We start from the raw sequence: 23,690 nt of genomic DNA, 5'->3' as shown, positions 1-23,690 counted from the left end.
TTGAGAACACTACTTGATTCAGGGTGTTTCAGAAAATATTTTGACTAATTCTGAAGTTTATAGGAAAGCAAGTTAGATACAAATAATGTCAGAATGTGAGGAAACCAGTAAGCATACGTACAAGCATTAATCTTTGCACTTACAGGAATTCAGTGCATCCACAATTAAGAACATCAGTTGTCATCCCTTCAAAGCTAACGTTGAATGAATATTCTTCCTTATAACAAAAATAGAGTACATATTTTATGTGGGTATTTAGATGATTAAATAAGATAATACAGGTAAAATAGTTTTTGATGAAAATGGAGAGTGAAAAAGTTGGCTGAAAGCTCAACATTCAGAAAACGAAGATCATGGCATCCGGTCCCATCACTTCATGGGAAATAGATGGGGAAACAGTGGAAACAGTGTCAGACTTTATTTTTCTGGGCTCCAAAATCACTGCAGATGGTGACTGCAGCCATGAAATTAAAAGACACTTTCTCCTTGGAAGGAAAGTTATGTCCAATCTAGATAGCATATTCAAAAGCAGAGACATTACTTTGCCAACAAAGTTCCATCTAGTCAAGGCTATGGTTTTTCCTGTGGTCATGTATGGATGTGAGAGTTGGACTGTAAAGAAGGCTGAGTGCCAAAGAATTGATGCTTTTGAACTGTGGTGTTGGAGAAGACTCTTGAGAGTCCCTTGGACTGCAAGGAGATCCAACTAGTCTATTCTGAAGGAGATCAGCCCTGGGATTTCTTTGGAAGGAATGATGCTGAGGCTGAAACTCCAGTACTTTGGCCATCTCATGGGAAGAGTTGATTCATTGGAAAAGACTCTGATGCTGGGAGGGATTGGGGGCAAGAGGAGAAGGGGACGACAGAGGATGAGATGGCTGGATGGCATCACTGACTCGATGGACGTGAGTCTGAGTGAACTCCAGGAGTTGGTGATGGACAAGGAGGCCTGGCATGCTGCGATTCATGGGGTCGCAAAGAGTCGGACACGACTAAGCGACTGAACTGAACTGAACTTACTCTCCAGTATTTTGACATATATGTATAGAATATCTGAGGATTTACCTAATCAATATGATGAGGTAAAACTAGTTCTAGCATTTTCAAATTTGATTAGTTGTCTGATAATTAGTTTAAAAGTTTCATAATTAAGTTCAGTAGTGAAGCTGGTCAAATGGATTGATGATAAAGATATGTCTTTTTACAGTGTCAGAGTTTATGAGAGTTGATGTGAGAATATAGCAGAAAGTATCACCAAAGAAAATTCACCTAGGACTGAGGTTTCCAGTTCTGCCTCATTCTGTCCCAATCTGTAGCTCACTTTTTCAATGGAAAAGTGAGCTCATTGCCAGCAGCACAATAGAAAGATGAAATATCAACCCAATGGTCTTTTGCAGAAAGAGAAAAGGTTTTATTTATTGAAAAGCAATCAAGCAAGGAGACCAAAGGCAATGCTTGTATCTGTCACCACATCAGTGGTTGACTGAGATATTTATGGGAGAAGGAGAGTAAGAGGAGGCTGGGGCTCAGAGATGATTAGTGATCTGTAAGTGCCAAGAGTTCTCTCCCAGGTATAACTACGCCTCATACCTCTTCATGGGTCACATGTGCAAATGTTACATACACACTTCAGTATGTAACATGCAGTGGAAGTTTGGCTTGTGACCTCTAAAGTTCACTGTCAGTCACCCTCGTCCCTCAGTGAGCCTGCGTGATGCTCAGGGGAAGTGGCTGTCAACAAGTTGTTCCCATATCTGTTGCTTCCCTGCAACTCAGCAAAACAAACTTGGTGATCTTGGTGCATGATTTCGTTTCTACATATGGGCCTTGTAAGTTACAGGGTACAGTTTCAGCTCTGAATATGCATTCAGGATGTAATACTGCCACTATGGAAACATAAAGGATCTTTCACAGTAGAATCCTACTTCCCTCTTACTGCAGAAAAACAGTATATTCAAAGGGATTACTTTGTTTTCTTGAGTTTCTTTGCCTTAGCTCCTAATGCCATTGATTTCAAAGAGGTAAATTTTTTATCAAAACTCCTAGGGTCTCTGAATTTCTATTTTAGATTCATCTGTGAATTTTTGTTCTGACATGTGACAATAAATACTAGTCTGTTCCATATAAGAGGCAGAATTGAAAAGCATCTTACAGTCTCTGATGATTAAATTAAAGCCTTTGATTAGGAGCAAATATGCTAGTTTGTTTAAAAGTCCCAATAAAGTTGAGTTTATACATTTGAAATTAACATTTGTCTCTAATCCTGTTGATCTTCCGACCTTGTTTGTGCTAAATATGGGTCTATTTTCAAGTTAATGCATAATTTTATACTCTGTAGACTTAAATTAAATGCCAAATAACTTCAAAAGCTAAAATTAATTGCAAAAATGAAAAGAAGACACACATCAAAGATTCATTTTTAAAGTTGATATCTACATAGCATTTTATATCCATTTAAAACTGTTAGCCTTCCTTATTTAGCCTCCCTTAACAATTAAAAGCTTGATATACTGCAAGAGTGCACTTGTGGGAAAAAATACTGTGCCTTATTAAATCCTTCTGCCCTGAATATTTTAAAATAAAAGTATGTAATGAAATTTGTTATATCCAATTTTTATTCCTCAAGTTTAAAGACAATTTAGTCTTTTAAAGTGTAAAATAAATATCTAAAATTTTTATTGTGGCCTTTTTTAATGTTCATAAAAATAAAAAAATATAAACTGAACCAAGAATAGGTACTGTTGTGTTGAATATATATATATATATATATATATATATATATAATAGTTTTAGATATTTAAATATTTATTTTCATGATTATAAGAGAATATTTTCAAGTAGAATTCTCAATCCTTAGGGACTATAATTACCTATATTTATAGAGGAACATTAAACTTCTCATTACTCACCTTCTTCAAAAAGTATAGAATATTTTTTAAACAAAAAATTATATTGATAAAAATATCCAAGAAGTTTAGTAAAGGATGTATACTTTTTGCCTGAATGCTGTTAAGTCTCAATATTTATGTGGTAGGAAAGTAATCATTAAACCATACACAAGCCCTTCTGTCCCTGTCCTTTTAAGTAAGACTTTTGCTTTAAGGCCTCTCTTGAGTTTCAAAAGGCTAACTCAAAGAGTTAATAATTAGGAAAATTTTTTTTTCTGAAATTAGTAAGCACGAGAAAACTGGAGAGGCTTTATTAATATATATTTCAAAAATAGATCTCAATGCAAAGAATATCATAGAGACATAAAAGAACATTCCATTATGTTCTTCCATAAAAGAACTTTTATGTTCCATAAAAGAACATTCCATTATGAAAGAGTGAAGCCATCAGGAAGACATTACTATCAGAAGTACCTATAGGCTTAGTAACAGATCTTCAAAATATAGGAAGCAAGCAAGGAAAAGAGATAAAGGGAAAAATAGACCAATCCAAAATCATACTTAGGGATTCTATTATAGTTTTTAATAGTCATGCATATTGTGTGTAATTAATAATGGCCTCTGGATATAAGAATTTTTCTCAATAAAATGATGAATTGGACTTAAAATATAAAACTCTGTAACAAAATACACTGATAAGAAAATGAAAACACAAAGCACAGGGTAGGAAAAAGTACCCCTGTTACTTATGTCTGAAAAGGCCTCACCACCAATATTTATAAAACTACAAATGAATAATACAGATACAAATAAGGTGCAAAAAAGAGTAGCCACTTCAGAAAAGCATATTTAGAAATGTCCAATAAATACATAAAACAGTGTTCAAAGTTAGTAGTTAATGGGAAAGTGCCAGTCATTTCCTAAACAGCTAAAAACCAGAGACTAAAAATTTGACAAAGATATAGAACAACTGAAGCTCTTCTATATTGTAGGTGAAAGTGTACAATGAAAAACTACTTTTGTATGTGTGTTTGGTATATGTGTGTAGCATTTACCTATAGTTAAACATGTAATTGGGCTTCCGTAGTGGCTCAGGCTGTAAAGAATCTGCCTGCAGTGCAGAAGATCTGGGTTTGATCCCTGGGTTGGGAAAGTCCCCTGGAGAAGGAATGGCTCCCACTCAGTATTCTTGCCTGGAGAATTCCATGGACAAAGGAGCCTTGTGGGCTACTACAGTCCATGGATAGCAAAGGGTCAGACATGACTGAGTGACTAACACACAAACCTACAATTACTGTATATTCTATATTTAGCTATCTATCCAAGAGTAAAGAAAACATGCATACCCCTCCAAATGTGTACAATAGTAACATTTAGAAATGATTTTCTCATAATAGACAAAGACCAGAAACAACCCAAATGCCTATCAGCAGGTTAATGGATAATCAAAGTGTGCTTTAGTCAGTGGGATAGTGCTCAGCTATAAGAAGGAACAAACTGTTGACAAAAATAAAAAGATAAACTTCAGACAGTGGTTTTGAGCAAATGGAATAACAAATATATGAGTATATATAGGAACATACAATATTCAGAATACTAATAATATGCAATATGAATGAACTTTCCAGGTGGCAATAATGGTAAAGAACACACCTGCCAGTGCAGGAGTCAGTATGAGATATGGGCTCGATTCCTAGGTCAGAAAGATCCCCTGGAGGAGGAAATGGCAACCACACTTGAGTATTCTTGCCTGGAGAATCCCAAGGACACAGGGGCCTTCAAACTATGGTCTGTAGGGTTGCAAGGAGTGGAACAAGACTGAAGTGGACTGAGCACGCATATATAATATGCATGAAGTTTATAAAACAGACAAGACACAGATATAGTGATTGAATTTAGATTGTTGATTTCCTTGAAGCTGGTGATTGATAATAGTGCTCCATCAGAAGAACTTTCTGCAGTAATAAAAATGTTCTCTTGTTTTGAGTAGTAGTTAAATTGTTAAAAATATTTTTGTTGATTTGTTGAAAACCTTTAAATGGCAGACTTAGAATGCATTTTATTGCATGTGAAGTGTACTTTAAGAAAGTCTATTTAGAATAAAACAAAACTGTAAATCATAGGAGACTCAATATCAATAGGCAAAAATACTATAAAATAGAAAAAAACATTAAAAATATTAAAATGCTTAAAACCTAAGAATGTAAGATAAAAATTTAATATTTTATTGTTAAATCTTTTAACAAAAAGTTTTTTATTTAAGTTTATTAAAATAACTTCTTATTTCTGTTTTCTTTAATACTAGTGTTCCTCTTAGAGTATATCCTTTACTCAGAGAACTCCCTTTATATTGTGTATATTTTTTCTCTCTGCTGTTTCCATGTTGTATACATCTTTATAAAATGAAAAGTATCCTTGGAGGCTTTATAATCCAGCATTGTGCTATCAGGCAGGGCCACCAACTGAGCCACTGAGACAGATGGTTGTCTGGCTTATTCTTACTGATGTTCAGAGAAAGACATTATATAAATTCCCTTGGTAGTGTATTTTTGTGTTTAAACAACTCTTAATGTCAATAAGTTGTTTCTTACAACTAACCTGAAATTCCCTTTCTTAAACATGAGTTTCAAATGCTTTTGTTTTATTCTCAGTGGAGCAAGAGAACAGATGGGCAGTAACTTCCTTTGAAAAACTTTCGAACACTTGAAGACAGTTGCTAACAAGACCCCTTATTTGATCTTAAATTTAATCATCCCAGTTCACATAATGGAATAGATGAATGTTATATCAAGTTCATCTAATGTAATACCTAACAGTTTATGGGTAGGAAATGTAAGATGTTCAATTAATACAAATTTTAATGTCAACAAACATGTTAATAATATTTGTAAATAATGCTTTTTGGAAATTATAATTATTCGTTACCATATTAATATCTTACACAAACTCAGTATAAAAGAGTCTATATTTGCTTATCAAAATATTTTCATTTTATTCCTCAATTACCCTCCCTTTTACTGTAGCTCACTAATTAATACTCACTAATGCAGAACACTATGCATATGACATTCTAATTTTTTTCATTACCTTTCTTTAGAAAATTTAAAAATGCTAAATAAAGTCTCTCAAAGCAGTGACAAGCACATAGTTCTTTAAATATAAAATTTGAGTATATTTGGGAAATAGCCTGCTTTATAGATATATCTATAGAATAACAATCTTAAGAATAGCCAGAAGCATTAAACAAATATGTTAAAAATAATGTATCACATCTTCAGGAAACTACTGTGGCACACAGGAAAAAATGTCTGGAACACAATAAAATATATCAAAGCATAAGGGAAACCAATATATTTCCCAAAAATATATTTCCAAAAATTAATTATTAATAATTACTAATGTATTAGTAAATAGTACAAAGATACAGATATAACATTAATGGAATGTCTGATTATGACTTCTAAATAACTGCAACTAAATATTTCAGTAATTAAGTTATCAGATGAAAATTCTAGGGTAAATAACTGGAAACTGTTCAAGTGGATCCAATATAATTTATAAAATGGAAAAAAAACCATGAAATTATATGTTTATAAATAGTTTTTATTTCTTAGCTCTTCTTCTGTTATTTCCCATCATTTTGTCTTTCTGAACTCCAGTGTAGAAGTTTTATACCATGCAGTTTCTAATTCTGTTTCTTTAGCTGAATTTAATCTGCTATTAAACCCCATCAAGCATGTTAAATATTTTTGCAGTTAGGTTCCCCAAAGAAAAGGAGGCATTAGGTCATTATTTCAAGAATTGCTATAAAATTTAGCAGCATTAAATCACCCCCTTGACCCTCATGCAAACATTGAACACAGATACATGTAATGACACCAAATTGTATCATATTAACCTTTAAAGTCCAGAAGAGATGGAAAATCGTAAAAGCAGCCAGAGGCAGAAAAAATACACTGTATATTCAATGGAATAAAAACAAGAATATGAGCTGATTTCTCATTGAAAAAAATCTCCATTTTTCTCCATTTTCAATCCCAATATAAAATGGGATTGGTTTCCCTGGTGGCTCAGATGATGGATTCTGCCTGCAATGTAGGAGACCCAGTTCCATCCCTGGGTGAGGAAAAAGCCCTGGAGAAGGAAATGGCAAGCCACTCCAGTATTCTTGCTCTGAGAATCCTATGGACAGTGGGGTCCATGGGGCCGCAAAGAGTTGGACATGACTGAGTGACTAACACATACACACATAAAATGAGATATTTAAATAAATGTGCTTTAAGGAGATAGCTGTTAAACTAGAATCAACACTGAGTCAAAATGTATTTCCTTTTTTGAAGACATTAACATAGTACAACTATGAGAATGTATTCAACATTATTTAAAAACTCTTCTTCTAGTAAAAGAAATTATTCCTTTAGAAGGTTTATGATGCAGGAAGAAATGACTAGAAAATGTAAAATGAAGACAATGATAAATATGGTAGCATATTTAATTGATTACTGACTATATAAAAATGACATAAAGAAAAGGCTAAATTCAATATGAAATTAATACATAAAATAGCAATATATGTTGGGATAGGATAAATAAATGTTAAGTGTTCCAATTACCCCTTGCATTGTCCAGAAAGTGGAGTAGAATTTTATATAATATTTTAATAAAAGAAAAAGAAACTATTGAGATTTCTAGGGTAAGCACTTCTATAGTAGTAAGTTCAATTCATATCAGTTCAGTCGCTCAGTCGTGCTTGACTCTTTGTGACCCCATGAATCGCAGCATGCCAGGCCTCCCTATCCATCACCAACTCCCGGAGTTCACTCAGACTCACGTCCATCGAGTCAGTGATGCCATCCAGCCATCTCATCCTCTGTCGTCCCCTTCTCCTCCTGCCCCCAATCCCTCCCAGCATCAGGGTCTTTTCCAGTGAGTTAACTCTTTGCATGAGGTGGCCAAAGTACTGGAGTTTCAGCTTTAGCATCATTCCTTCCAAAGAAATCCCAAGGTTGATCTCCTTCAGAATGGACTGGTTGAATCTCCTTGCAGTCCAAGGGACTCTCAAGGGTCTTCTCCAACACCACAGTTCAAAAGCATCAATTCTTTGGTGCTCAGCCTTCTTCACAGTCCAACTTTCACATCCATACATGACCACTGGAAAAACCAAGCCTTGACTAGACAGACCTTTGTTGGCAAAGTAATGTCTCTGCTTTTGAATATGCTATCTAGGTTGGTCATAACTTTCCTTCCAAGGAGTAAGCGCCTTTTAATTTCATGGCTGCAAACACCATCTGCAGTGATTTTGGAGCCCAAAAAAATAAAGTCTGACACTGTTTCCATGTTTCCCCATCTATTCCCCATGAAGTGATGGGACCAGATGCCATGATCTTTGTTTTCTGAATGTTGAGCTTTAAGCCAACTTTTTCACTCTCCACCTTTACTTTCATCAAGAGGCTTTTTAGTTCCTCTTCACTTTCTGCCATAAGGGTGGTATCACCTGCATATCTGAGGTTATTGATATTTCTTCCAGCATCTTGATTCCTGCTTGTGTTTCATCCAGACCAGCGTTTCTCATGATGTACTCTGCATATAAGTTAAATAAACAGAGTGACAATATACAGCCTTGACCTACTCCTTTTCCTATTTGGAACCAGTCTGTTCTTCCATGTCCAGTTCTAACGCTTGCTTCCTGACCTGCAAACAAATTTCTCAAGAGGCAGATCAGGTGGTCTGGTATTCCCACCTCTTGAAGAATTTTCCACAGTTTTTTGTGATCAACACAGTCAAAGGCTTTGGCATAGTCAATAAAGCAGAAACAGATGTTTTTCTGGAACTCTCTTGCTTTTTCGATGATCCCCAAGATGTTGGCAATTTGATCTCTGGTTCCTCTGCCTTGTCTAAAACCAGCTTGAACATCTGGAAGTTCATGGTTCATGTATTGCTGAAGCCTGGCTTGGAGAATTTTGAGCATTACTTTACTAGCGTGTGAGATGAGTGCAATTGTGTGGTAGTTTGAGCATTCTTTGGCATTGCCTTTCTTTGGGATTGGAATGAAAACTGACCTTTTCCAGTCCTGTGGCCACTGCTGAGTTTTCCAAATTTGCTGGCATATTGAGTGCAGCATTTTCACAGCATCATCTTTCAGGATTTGAAATAGCTCAACTGGAATTCCATCACCTCCACTAGCTTTGTTCATAGTAATGCTTTCTAAGGCCCACTTGACTTCACATTCCAGGATGTCTGGCTCTAGGTCAGTGATCACACCATCGTGATTATCTGAGTCATGAAGATCTTTTTTGTACAATTCTTCTGCCTCCTCTTCTTAATATCTTCTGCTTCCGTTAGGTCCACACCATTTCTGTCCTTTATTGAGCCCATCTTCACATGAAATTTCCCTTGGTATCTCAAATTTTCTTGAAGAGATCTCTAGTCTTTCCCATTCTGTTGTTTTCTTCTATTTCTTTGCATTGATCACTGAGGAAAGCTTTCTTATCTCTTCTTGCTATTCTTTGGAACTCTGCATTCAGATGCTTATATCTTTCATTTTCTCCTTTGCTTTTCACTTATCTTCTTTTCACAGCTATTTGTAAGGCCTCCTCAGACAGCCATTTTGCTTTTTTGCATTTCTTTTCCATGGGGATGGTCTTGATCCCTGTCTCTGTACAATGTCACAAACCTCTGTCCATAGTTCATCAGGCACTCTATCAGATCTAGTCCCTTAAATCTATTTCTCACTTCCACTGTATAATCATAAGGGATTTGATTTAGGTCATACCTGAAAGGTCTAGTGGTTTTCTCTACTGTCTTTAATTTAAGTCTGAATTTGGCAATAAGGAGTTCATGATTTGAGCCACAGTCAGCTCCTTGTCTTGTTTTTGTTGACTGTATAGAACTTCTCCATCTTTGGCTGCAAAGAATATAATCAATCTGATTTTGGTGTTGATCATCTGGTAATGTCCATATGTAGAGTCTTCTCTTGTGTTGTTGGAAGAAGGTGTTTGCTATGACCAGTGCATTTTCTTGGCAAAACTCTATTAGTCTTTGTCCTGCTTCATTCCATATTAAACTAATATTATAATTAACAAGTTAACAGCGTTTTCCAGGTAGTTCAGAGGTGAAGAATCTTCCTGCCATTGCATGAGATGCTGGAGATTAGAGAAGTAGGTTAGTTCAACACTTGCATCAGGAAGATCCCCTGGAGGAGAAAATGGCAATCCATTCCAACATTCTTGCCTGGAAAAAAATCCATGGACAGAAGAGCCTGGCAGGCTACAGTCCATGGGGTTGCAGTGACTTGGACTTAACTGATCACAGGCGTGCATAGATACAGCTATGTAGACTACATACTTCAACTGAAAGATAATAAGAGATTGGATAAAATAGTTCTATATTGATTTCAAGAAATAAATATGTGGATAAGGACATTTTGAAATGGAAAAAATAGGAAAAAAACATTTATAAAAAGAAAACTTGCATTCCAAATTGTTAATATGTTAATTAAGCTCTAATGATAAAGAATATGTTGGAAATAATTCATTAAGACATGATGATTAGAAAGATGAGTGAAACAAGTAATTATAGATTTATCTGCATTTAATAATGTAGATTAAAACTACAAAAAGTAAAATCTAACAAACAAGATAAAGCAAATCCAAAGATATTGTGAAATACTAACCTTTCAGTAAATGATAAAAAGCATGCAACAATTCTATGAAACTTATGACAAACATGAGTAAAAATTAAGCTGAATTATTTGCTTCTTTTTTAAAAGTCACTGGGAATGTTTCCCATAATTGATCAACTGTTGTGTCATGAAGCCATCCTAAAGTGTTTCAAATTATTTAAATCATTTATTGTATTTTTTAGTGGCTAGATTTTGAAAACAAAGTTAGAAAAATTATTCATATTTTGAAATTGTGCAATGCATGTACTACTAATATGTAGAACAAAAGAGAAATAACAAAGTTTGTAAGGAAATATGTTTAACTGAATGATATTTAAAATGCCGTGGATTAAAAATTTTAAATGAAGCGAATACTCTGCTTAGAGGGAATTTTAGGGAAAAGCTGAAAATCAGTAAGTATTTATCCAAAAATTTTAGGGAAAAAACACATAGAAATTCAAAGAAAGTGAAAGGAAAAAAATAATTGAGATGGAAAGATATAATACTGATACATAAATAGAAAATTAGTAAGCAGTATTTAAAATCAATATGACTAACAATTTAGAAAAATCATGATTCTCTCAACTGATGCAGAAAAATAATGTGATAAAATTCAACATATATTTATTTGAGTTTTTAAAAAAAAGCACTAAGAAGAAAAGGCAGCCTCCTTAATCTAATGAAATATGTCTTCAATAAACCTCAGCCAATGGCATAAATGTTGAAAACCTACTACTTGATTTCTGCTTAATATTATTCTGGAGATCTTGAACAATAAAATAAGGCAAGAAAATATTTTTGTGCATATTGTAAAGGATGAAAAACTGCATTGTTTACAAATGAGGTGGTTATGTACTTAAAATATTTTAAAATTACAGATCTGACGTTAGAATTAATAACTGAATGTACCAAGTTTGTTAGGTACAAGTCAGTATACAAACTGAAATGGCTTTCCATATATAAACAGCAAAAGAGAAAATGTATTTTTCAAATGATACAATATAAAGAATATCAAAGGCACTTAAGAATTCAGACATTATAGCACATAATACATTTAACAAAAGATGAATCAAGAAAAATATGAAACAATTTTAGGAAAAATTATATAAAATCTAAATTAATGAGGGATAAACCAAGTCATTATGTTAGAAGACTCAATTATCAGTTATAAAAAAGAATAAAATAATGCCATTTGCAGTAACGTAGATGCACTTAGACATTGTTATACTGAGACAATTAAGTCAGACACAGAAAGACGAATATCATATGATACTGCTTATATGTGGAATCTAAAAAAAAGGATACAAATGAACTGATTTACAAAAGAACTGTAGAGTCCAGATGTAGAAAACAAATTTATGGTTACCAGGAATTGAAGGGGGAGGAATAAATTGGGATGTTGGTATTATCATATATACACTATTATATATAAAATAAAAAACTGATAAGAACCTACTATATAGCACAGGGAATTCTACTCAATACTGTGTAATAGCCTGTATTGAAAATCTAAAAAAGAGTGTATATATGTGCAATTATAACTGATGCACATCGCTATACACCTGAAACAAGCACAACATTGTAAATTAATTATACTCCAATGTATTTTAAATGTAAATGTATTTCCAATGTATTTCCAATGTAAATTAAATATACTCCAAAAAAATTTTTTTTTTTAAAGTAAAAGAAAATAAATAAATGAGAGAACTGGGGACAAAAATTACAGGGACTAAAATTACAAATAAAAATATTAAACATTCCACCCACAAACAAGTTATTATCTACAAAAATGCAAGCTTTATGAATGCAGGAAATTTTTCATTAACTGCTATACTCTTAGCCTCTAGAAGAGTTTCTGAAACCAGGCAGTTGCTTAATATTTGTTGAATGAAAAAAATGAGTATTTTCCTTTCACTTTTCTTCTGTTTATATATTATTTCCTGAATATTTCCCTATTAGTGAGATCTCATAGATATTCTGTATGCTTTTCTAAAGTAATAATTTAGAATATTTTTCTTATTTATATATTAATCTACTTGGAATAGTTTACAATATGATGTGAAATAGGAATTCAACTGTCTATATATATATATACATTTACATATGATATATGTATGTTTTATGTATATATATGTATTATTATGTGATAGATATTCACTATCCATGCACAATTTTATGATTTGTGGTGCCTCTTCAAAAATATCATATGTGACATATAACAAATAATTAAATGTACCTATGTATCTATATCTGACCTATTCTCTGTCTTAACCATTTACAGATTTTACGTTTGTCAAAATTATATGCTTAGTTCTATACTAGTCTCTCCTTTGTTAGGTATGTTCTATTCCTATCTTCTTAAAATTGCCTTGGTTTTCAATGTGAATTTTGTAATCACTTTGCAAGTTCTGTGATAATATCTCATTGATGTATTGACTAGATTGGAACTGGATTTACTGGTTGTCCTTACAACTCTGGATCTCTCTAATTATAGACATTCTATTTTTTTTCTTTAATAATACTCTACAAATTTTTAAATAAAAGTCTTACCCAACTTGAGTTGCATTCATTCTTTTTGAGGACTCCCCTGATGACTCAGATGGTAAAGAATCCACATGCAATGTGGGAGACCTGGATTTGATCCCTAGGTTGGGAAGATCCCCTGGTAGAATGCATGGCAACCTACTCCAGTATACTTGCCTGGAGAATCCCCATGGACAGAGGAGGCTGGCAGACTACAGTCCATGGGGTCACAAAGAGTCGGACATGACTGAGCGTTTAAACACTAGCACAAGCATGTTTTTTTGATGTTCAATCACTCATTTGTGACCGACTCTTTGTGATTCAGTGGACTGCGGCATGCTAGGCATCCCTGTCTTTCACCATCTCCTGGAGCTTGCTCAAACTCATGCCCATTGAGTCAGTGATGCCATCCAGCCATCTCATCCTCTGTGGTCCCCTTCTCCTCCTGCCTTCAATCTTTCCCAGCATCAGAGTCTTTTCTGAGTCAGCTCTTTGCATCAGGTGGCCAAAGTATTAGAGCTTCAATTTCAGCATCAGTCCTTCCAATGAATATTCAGGATTGATTTCCTTTAGGATTTTCTGTCCAAGGGACTCTCAAGAGTCTCCTCCAACACCACAGCTTAAAAGCATCAGTTCTTCTGCATTCAACCTTCTTTATGGTCCAACTCTCACATGCATACATGACTACTGGAAAAACCATAGCTTGATTAAATGGACCTTTGTTGGCAAGTAATGCTTCTGCTTTTCAATATGCTCTCTAGATTTGTCATAGCTTTTCTTCCAAGGAGCAAGCATGTTTTAATTTCATGGCTGCCGTCACCATCTTCAGTGATTATGGAGCCCAAGAAAATAAAGTTCAACACTCTTTCCAAATTTTACCATGTCTATTTGCCAAGAAGTGATGGGACTGGATTCCATGATCTTCATTTTTTGAATGTTGAGTTTTAAGCTAGCTTTTTCAGTCTTTTCTTTCACTTTCACCAAGAGGTTCTTTAGTTCCTCTTCACTTTCTGCCGTAAGGGTGGTATCATCTGCATATCTGAGGTAATGATGTTTCTTCCAGCAATGTTGATTCCAGCATGTGCTTCATCCAGCCTGGAATTTCTCGTGATGTACTCTACATATAAGTTAAATAATCAGGGTGACCATGTACAGCCTTGACACTCCTTTCTCAGTTTTGAACCAGTCCATTATTCCATGTCCAGTTTTGTTGCTTCTTGACCTATATACAGGTTTCTCAGGAGGCAGGTAAGGTGGTCTGGTATTCCCATCACTTTAAGAATTTTCCAGTTTGTTGTGACCCACACAGTCAATGGCTTATCATAGTCAATGAAGCAGCAGTGGACGCTTTTCTGGAATTCTCTTGCTTTGTCTGTGATCCAAAGGATGTTGGCCATTTGATCTCTGGTTCCTCTGCCTTTTCTAAATCCAGTTTGAACATCTGGGAGTTCTTGGTCCATGTACTGTTGAAGCCTAGCTTGGATAATTTTGAGAATTATTTTGCTAGCATGTGAAATGAGTGAAATTGTGCAGTAGTTTGAACATTCTTTGGCCTGAATCTTTTAGCAGATGTTATTTATATTTTGAAATTCATAAGCATCCCAACTAACATCAGAAACAATCCAAATATATATGTGTGCTGTTATTCTGACTGGATATCCGAGTCATTGAAATAGAGCATGAGTTGAATATAAATTCCATATGGATTTGATAAGATATTCAAAAATTTTGGTTGCTTCTTGGTAATACAGTTGTTTATATAGAAACTTCAACATAATCTATGAGCCACCAGAAATAAAAAACAATTTAATAAGATTAGTGAATAAAAATGTGTGGTACAATATTAATAATTTCCCTATACAGCAGTGATAACCAAGTAGAAAAAATAAGACACAAGAAACCAGGCACAATGTTCTCTTTGCTTTCTCTTATAAACTATGATGTAATCCATATAAGGGTGTGTATAATTTTAATGATTTTCTTTTGTATTGAGAATTTTTGTGCATATTCAAGTATTTCTTAAGCTCTGGAGATATCTGATAACTATTTTTATTTTAATATGTCATGGTTTGACTCAAAATCAGTCGGAATGTTATGTCCCTAACTCCTGTAAAGTGAAGTTAGTCACGTAGTCATTTCTGACTCTTTGTGACCGTATAGATTATAGCCGCAAAGCTCCTCTGTTCATGGAATTCTCCAGGCAAGAATTCTGGAGTGGGTTGCTATTTTCTCCTCCAGGGGATCTTCCTGACCTAGAGGTCAAACCCAGGTCTCCTGCATTGCAGGCAGATTCTTTACTGTCTGAGCCACCAGGGAAGCCTATTATCCTTTCTTTCATTATTTTATGTTGTTGTCATTTCTATTTGCATTTTTGTAGGTAGTTTCAGTTCTCCATCATTATGTTAATTCCACTTTCTACTGTTAAAATTCTGTTGTTGTACCTCCAATGTAGCTTTTAATGCTGGCATCATTATTATTTTGAAGGGAAAGGACTTTGCAGTCCTGTTTATCCCAGTTCTTGTTCCGTTGAAAAAGTGTGTTGCTCAGTCATGTCTGACTCTTTGTGACTCCATGGTTGCATAAATACTATTTTGTCACTTTGAATGAATCAAGAAATGTATTAGAACTAGTTCCCTTAAATATCATTTCTTGTTGGTTTTTGATTTCTACTTTCAATCTCAACTTTCCTATTTATATCTTCTCCCTTTTTTCACAGAATAATGCCACACCATTATTAATCATATTCACTTTCCTACATAAATAAGTTTTTATTATAAATAAACTTATTTTATAGACCAGAGATTGAAACAAGGGCCCCAGCAGTGGGAGCTCTGAGCCAAACCCTTCCCTTCTTCAGGGGATCTTCCCGACCCAGTGATGGAACCCAGGTCTCCTGCATTACAAGCCATTTCTTTACCATCTGAGCCACCAGAGAAGCCCTCCTAACCACTGGACCTTCAGGGAATTCCCTCATAGTCCTATATTTCTTCTCACTCTTCAGGGAAGTCTTTTCAGTCTCTTAGTTTTCTGCTTTCCCAATACTGTTTATGTATGAGTGGTATGTTTTCTCTTTAATTCACCACAGAACAAGGAGCTTTCAACCTTGAGAGACTGTGTATCATCATACAGGATGTCTATGTTGCCATGGATCCATTTTGTTATCCACATTTGTACTGGTACAATAATTTTTTCAGATGTTCACAGAAAAGTACTTTGAAGGGTACAGCGTTTCTTTCCCACATCTGGCAAATATCTAGTTTCTTTACATTTGCCAATGTGAGATACAATTTAATCTTAGCTCTACCACTTTTTTCATTAAAAAGCACATCATATATAGAGCATAGAGGTACACCTGTTTTAAACCATTTGGACTCCTTAAACACTACATTTTTATAAAGCACAGCATATCTTACTTAGTAATGTAACCTTTGATGTCTCCTCATTGAATCTAGTTTATTTAACCTAGGAATTTAATTATGACACCTTAAAAGTCAGGTGGACAAACAGTTTTCAGAGTTTACAATCAGTTCATAATCTTCCCAATTAAAGTAATGGGTGGAGTCCAAGGATGAGGTTCAAGGCAGTAAAGAAAATGGGGTGATCACATCACCCAGGTCTTGGGTAACTTCTTATTTTTCATTAGTACAGCATAGAAATTTTCAATTACTTACTTTTTAGTCCAATCTTGTAAATACCACAGTTAGTAAAAACAGCTCCTAGATATTGGGAGTTGATTGTTTACAATTATTTTAAAAGACATCATATAGAAATTTTATATTTTCTTTGAATTGTGTATCTTTTTTGGGGATGTTGGGAAAGGCTGTATCAGGGATTCCAGTTACATGCCATGCTAAATGTACAATCCTGAGACTGATTTTACATTGAAATGTTAACACACTTAGAGTAAAATATTAAGCAATAGGAGAGATTTTCTGAATAGATATTTAAAATCTTTCACCTTCAATTCTGTCTCCGGTATTTGATTTTCAGATCAGGCACTGATAATCAACAGTTACAGTGAATACCCAATCTGAGACTCACATTGCACAGAGAGTGATAGAAATAGATAAAGACTGACAGAAAGAAAGGGAGAAAGTGACAAAGATGAACACGAAGAATAATTTACTTGGATATATAGACTATTCATTCTAAAATAATAAGAGTAGATAGAGGGAACAAAGCTATCTTGTTCTACTTAATCATTCTAAATATATTTCAGTGTAAGACTCTAACATAGGCAGATTTTAAAATAGTTAGGAGCTATACTTAAAAACAAAGCAAAAACCTTTCTAATTAGTACTGAATATTTCTTTTTTCCTTCGAAGTATGAATGACATTCTTTTGCTGAAGAAAGCTCAGTAACATGTCACATATGATTTAAAAAAGGATCTGTATGACATTCTAGCCAACAGTAATGTAGACTTCTATGTTCAGTGTCCTAGCTAAAGAGAGAAACTGCTCACTAGAAAAAAATATATTTTTTCCTTACTATTAAAAAAGCCCCTCAGAAATTGAACTATGGGAATTTTTAAAATATGAAATATATCTAATTAAAGAAAGTATTCACTTAACTTTATTGCAATAATAAGGTTATTGATGTAATTGTTCATGGTTATTACTGAAACAATGTAAGATTATACAAAGGCAACTTTTTCTTTGAGTCTACTAGGTACATTCAGGAGGCTGAACAAGAGGTAACTTAGTGTTGGCTTCATATTGATAAAAAGTTTTGCATTTCATGTTTTGACTTTCATAAATTTGCTTTTGGGAACTGGTTAGGGTCACAGTTTTTGCTTCTGTTTTTTAAAAAATAAACACTTTCAAAGCACAATTATTTACTATGACCATGCTTAATGGAAGGTGTGGAATAATTTTATGATTATTATTTTCCTTATGAAAGAACTCAAAGCTTTATGGCTCAATAGCACTATTGGTTCACCTCAAGTTGGTACCTGTTCAAGTCAAATTCTCAGATCCATCTAGTTGCTTAGAAAGGACCAAACAAAACAAAGCCACTGAAGTTATCTACATCAGACAGACAGACAGAAAGACAAAGTACCAGCTTGTAGACTCTCTTTTTCATTTTTTCACATACAAAAAAGAAGAAACTAATAAATGTGTTATTTTTGGTTATTAAAAATAGACATAAATATTTTAAATATATATTTCTGCAATTAAAGAACTTGGTTCTGATTTAAATAGAATTAGTTATTTCATGTATATAAATATAATATGTACATACATATGTAATATAGTTCTCAAAGATTTTATGTAAATACCAATTCTATTCAGATTTCAAAATTGTATTTATTTTAAATATTTTAATATATTAAATCATAACTTCAGCTTCAAATGAATGTTAAAAATTATTTATAAAAATCAGTAAAGAAAAGAGATTCATTTGATAAACTAAATTAACATTCTTATTTAATATTCTTATTTAACAAATAATTGATGATTACTTCCTAATATAATGGCCACTGATTGTTGTTCCATTAAAAACAAAAATAACAAAAAAGGGTAATTTCAATAGTTACAATGCTTATGATATATCTGGTTGTTGATTACCAAATGTATTTTGTAGTACAGGTCAGAATAAATCCAACAAAATTTATTAATTTTTGAGAAAATATTTCAGTGATTTTATTAACTTCAATTGCATAATTAACTACATATAGTAGATTATTAATATATGTAGACTGTAATATATGTTCAAATCTGTTGAACACAGATTTATAAAAATCTACATAATATTGTGATTGAAAATCTTTGCTTATTCTTAATTTCTAAATGATTTAATACAGTGAGACTATTTTATTTTTTAAATGTAAATTCAGGAAGGTTGATTAAAAATTGATTTACATAGGTTTTCTAAATGAGATAAACAGACTAAGATCATTTATACCTAAGAACCATGCAAAAATTTTGTATTCATATTTGAATAATTTAAAAATAAATATGTCAAAATATCCCACTTTAGGAATAAATAAAAGAGAAAGATTTCTATTTTGTAACTACTAAAAGTTATCTTAAGTTAGACTAATTCTTAAATGACAGCTTGAATACTTAATAAATCTATCATTAGACTACTATAGTTATTATAATGGTTGAGTATCTAAATTAAATTTTTTTACATTACAAATCTTTGCTAACAATCATCGAACTAGGTCCATATGTAAACACTGCCTTTGTGTTTATAATTCCTTTTAGGATTTTGTTCATCTCATCTTGGACTATTTCAAAACATAAATAAATCCTCATTATACCTTATTAACAATTTGAGAACATAATACATCAATACAAAATAATAAGTAACCATTTTAATTTTTTCCTTTATGGTTCAGAATTGTAAAAGAAAATACTAGTATCATTTAGAAAATTTAACAAACTAAAGTTTAATATATTCATTAAATTTTTCTGTGCTTAAACCAATAAAGTTCTGCTGCTAAGTCACTTCAGTCGTGTCTGACTCTGTGAGACCCCATAGACAGCAGCCCACCAGGCTCCCCTGTCCCTGGGATTCTCCAGGCAAGAACACTGGAGTGGGTTGCCATTTCCTTCTCCAATGCATGAAAGTGAAAAGTAAAAGTGAAGTCACTCAGTCGTGTCCGACTCTTTGCAACCCCACGGATTGCAACCCACCAGGCTCTTCCGTCCATGGGATTTTCCAGGCAAGAGTACTGGAGTGGGGTGCCATTGCCTTCTCCAAATAAAGTTCTAATACTCTAAAAATTATAGCAGACAATATTTATTTTCCCATTCCTGTGGAATAGTTAAATTGTAGCTTCGGAGAAGGCGATGGCACCCCACTCCAGTACTCTTGCCTGGAAAATCCCATGGACAGAGGAGCCTGGTAGGCTGCAGTCCACGGGGTCGCAAAGAGTCGGACATGACTGAGCGACTTCACTTTCTCTTTTCACTTTCATGCATTGGAGAAGGCAATGGCAATCCACTCCAGTGTTCTTGCCTGGAGAATCCCAGGGACGGGGGAGCCTGGTGGGCTGCCGTCTATGGGGTCGCACAGAGTCGGACACGACTGAAGCGACTTAGCAGCAGCAGCAAACTGTAGCTTTGTGTGAAATGACTGGATAGTTTTTAGGGGAATATTTTTACCTTTCGTGGAAGTTTTATTTAAATAAAACAAAAGTATTGGTTATTAAAATTTTATAGCACAAAAGATAAGCATGCATTGGTCTTAAATCATAAATTTTAAATAATTGTCATCAATAAGTTGTTATGAACAATTCATTCCCAAATTTTTTATCTACAGATTAATTTTGTTTCCAATAGATGACTGCATCTCTCTTCAAGTGCTCTATCAAACAGCATCTGTTTTCATTTTATTCTTAGTTAAATAAACACAATATTTCAGTTCAGTTCAGTCACTCCGTCGTGTCCAACTCTTTACAATCCCATGGAATGAAGCATGCCAGATTTCCCTGTCCATCACCAACTCCCAGAGCTTGCTCAAACTCATGTCCATGGAGTCAGTGATGCCATCCAACCATCTCATCCTTTATTGTCCCCTTCTCCTCTTGCCTTCAATCTTTACCAGCGTCAGGTCTCTTCCACTGAGTCAGTTCTTTGCATCAGGTGGGCAAATTATTGGAGCTTCAGCTTCAGCATCAGCCCTTGCAGTGAACATTCAGGAATGATTTCCTTTAGGATGGACTGGTATTTTATTTTTATGTTATTTTAATACTTACTTTCCATTTATAGTTATTATAAAATATTGACTAAATTCTCCCTATTGTACATCCTTGAATGTATCTTACATCAAATAGCTTTAATCTTACCCTCTCTCACTTCTCTATAGCCCCTCTCTCTCCTCCCCATTGGTAAACACTGGCCTGTTCTCTATATCTACAAGTCTGCTTCTTTGTTATAATCACTAGCGTGTTGTGTTTTAATTCCACGTATTAATTATATCATACAGTGTTCATCTTTTTCTCACATTTCACTTAGTATAATCCCCTCGAAGTCCATCCATGTTGTTGCAAATGGAAAAATTACATTCTTTTTCAGCCTGAGTAGTATTCCATTGTGTATTTATATCACATCTTCTTTATTCATTCATCTGTTGATGGACATTTAAGTGGCTTCCATTATTTTTGAAATTATGAATGATGCTGCTATAAACACTAAAGTGTATGTAACTTTTTGAATTAGTGTCCCCCCCACTCAGGTATATACCCAGCAATGAAATTGTTGGGTCATATGGTAGTTCTATGTCTATTTTTTTTGAGAAACCTCCATACTGGTTTCCACAGTGATTGCACCACTTTATACTTTTACAGATAGTTTACCAGCATTCTCTTTTCTTCACATATTTGCCAATATTTGTCATTTATGCTCTTTTTAATGATAGCATTTCTGACAGATATGAGATAATATCACATTGTGGTTTTGATTTGCAATTCCCTGATGATTAGCAATGTTGAGCATCCTCTCATGTGCCTATTGGCCATCTGCATGTTCTCTTTGGAAACTAATAGTTCTTCTACTAACTTTTTAATTGGGTTGTTCACTTTTTTGATGTTTGAGTGGTATGAGCTATTTATCTATATTGGATGTGTGTGTGTGTGTGTGTGCATGCTAAATCACTTCAGTCGTATCTCTGTGACGTTGTGGAGTGTGGCCCCCCCTAGGCTTCTCTGTCCATGGGATTCTCCAGGCAAGAATACTGGAGTGGGTTGCCATTTGCTCCTACATGGGATCTCCCCAACCCAGGGATCCAACCTGAGCCTTTTACATCTCCTGCATTAGCAGGGGGTTCTTTACCTCTAGCACCTCCTGGGAAGCCCATATATGTTGAATGTTAATCCTTTGTTGATCACATTATTTGCAAATCTCTTCTCCTATTCACTAGATTGTCTTTGATTTTGTTGGTGGTTTCCTCTGCTGTGTAAAAGCTTTTAAGTTTAATTAGCTCCTATTTGTTTATTTTTACTTTCATTTCCTTTCCCTTAGGAGGCTAGTCCAAAAAACTATTGCTTCAATTTGTGTCAAAGAGGGTCCTGCCTATGTTTTCTGCTAGGAGTTTTATAGTATCCTGACTTCCATTTATGTCTTTAATCCATTTTGAGTTTATTTTTTATGTGTTGTTTAAGAATGTTCTGATCATTCTTTTACATGTCTCTCTTTGGTTTTTCCCAGCACCACTATCTGTTGAAGAGACAACTGTCTGCAGAACAACCACATGAAAAAGACTGAACCTATGAGAAAGATGTTCTACAACTGTAAGACATAAAGAAGGAGCCCCAGTGAAACAGGTAGGAGGCACATGTGTGATATAATCAAATCCTATACTCTGCAGTGGGAAAAACACAAGCCAGAGGATAATTATATTGCAGAGGTTCTTCCACTAATATCTTTAATGAATTTGCTCACGTTCTTTTCTTCACCAAATTTTTATTATGTTATATGGTTATGGTAGATATGTTGAGAAGAGAAAAGAAAATCAATGTATTACTTTGTATATATGTGTATCTGAATACACAGATGTAGTTCGAGAGAGAGAGAGAGAGAGAGAGAGAGAGAGAGAGAGAGGAAGGTAGTCAGAGGAGGAAGGGGGGAGAGAGAGAGAGATGTTCAAAGTATATAAAATCAATAAAGGTTGAATTAATCCAGAACATCTTGAAGTGAAAAACAGTGTTGGTGTAACATAAAGCAGACTACATTATCAATATAATCACATTATAGAAATAAATATATTCAACAACTTTCTGGCTAGACTTGAAGAAAAAACAGAATCCTTGTATGTCTTTCCACAGACATGTAACATATTTTGTATCTTTCAAGTCTTTGTGCCTGAGTTCAACAGAGAATTTAAGTAGTAGGAGCTAACTTTATTTTTGAAAGTTAGAACAAGAATACTTTATTTTACAAAATGTGGTTGAATAATTTCTTAATATTTTCTTAATGATTATTTATCTTCTCTGGTGAATATATGACTATTCAAGGATTCTACTAAATGTGTTTGATTGATTTAGACTGATCAAACAATACATTTAAAATATTATATTAATATATTTATTTCATAATATACACCTGCAAATGAAATTTAATAAAAAGACAGAAAAATGTAATGCTGTTTTTAGAATTCCTAAAATTTCTTTTTTAACAGTGTTATTAAGTCATAAACACTAATTGAAATTTTACCCAGAAAAATAGTGTTTATTCTTCAGAAATAATATGCAGAAATTATTTGTCAAATGTATCATATTGGGTCAAAAGTTGAAATAGGATTGCATGTTATTTAAAAAATAGATTTAAAAATCTATTTTTTGATTTTTGATTAAAAATTTTTTTTGATTTAAAAAAAATCTAAATTTTTGATTAAAAAAATCAAGCAATTTTTATTCTTCTAAAATATTATTTGGGGATATGTATATTATGATTCTAATTTTTAAAGCCTAAAATAATATATGCCAGCTTGTATGTTTGATTGACCTTATAGGAAACAAAATAATGATGATTACTATAAAATTACAGAAATAGTTATAATACTAATAATAGCATGATGATGATAATAATGTATTTGGCTAGTTATAAGTAGGTAAAGAGCACAGACAGAAATAAGCATCCACATGTGTCTACTGATAAATCAAGGCTATCTA

At 33.7% G+C, this 23,690-nt stretch overlaps 1 long non-coding RNA gene across 1 annotated transcript in view; it reads left to right on the top strand.

Moving 5' to 3' along the window:
• Positions 1 to 22,339, top strand: part of LOC139176843 (uncharacterized) — a 249,812-nt gene extending 227,473 nt beyond the window's left edge. Inside the window, exon 3 of the long non-coding RNA XR_011561316.1 lies at positions 22,228 to 22,339. This is a non-coding gene — a long non-coding RNA (uncharacterized lncRNA). The remainder of the gene's footprint in view (positions 1 to 22,227) is intronic.
• Positions 22,340 to 23,690: the final 1,351 nt, after the last annotated feature.

The sequence above is a fragment of the Bos indicus genome, chromosome 17, assembly GCF_029378745.1.
Source record: "Bos indicus isolate NIAB-ARS_2022 breed Sahiwal x Tharparkar chromosome 17, NIAB-ARS_B.indTharparkar_mat_pri_1.0, whole genome shotgun sequence".
Lineage (NCBI taxonomy): Eukaryota > Metazoa > Chordata > Mammalia > Artiodactyla > Bovidae > Bos > Bos indicus.
The sequence above is the reverse complement of the archived record's forward strand: the minus strand, read 5'-3'. Positions and strand labels throughout refer to the sequence as shown.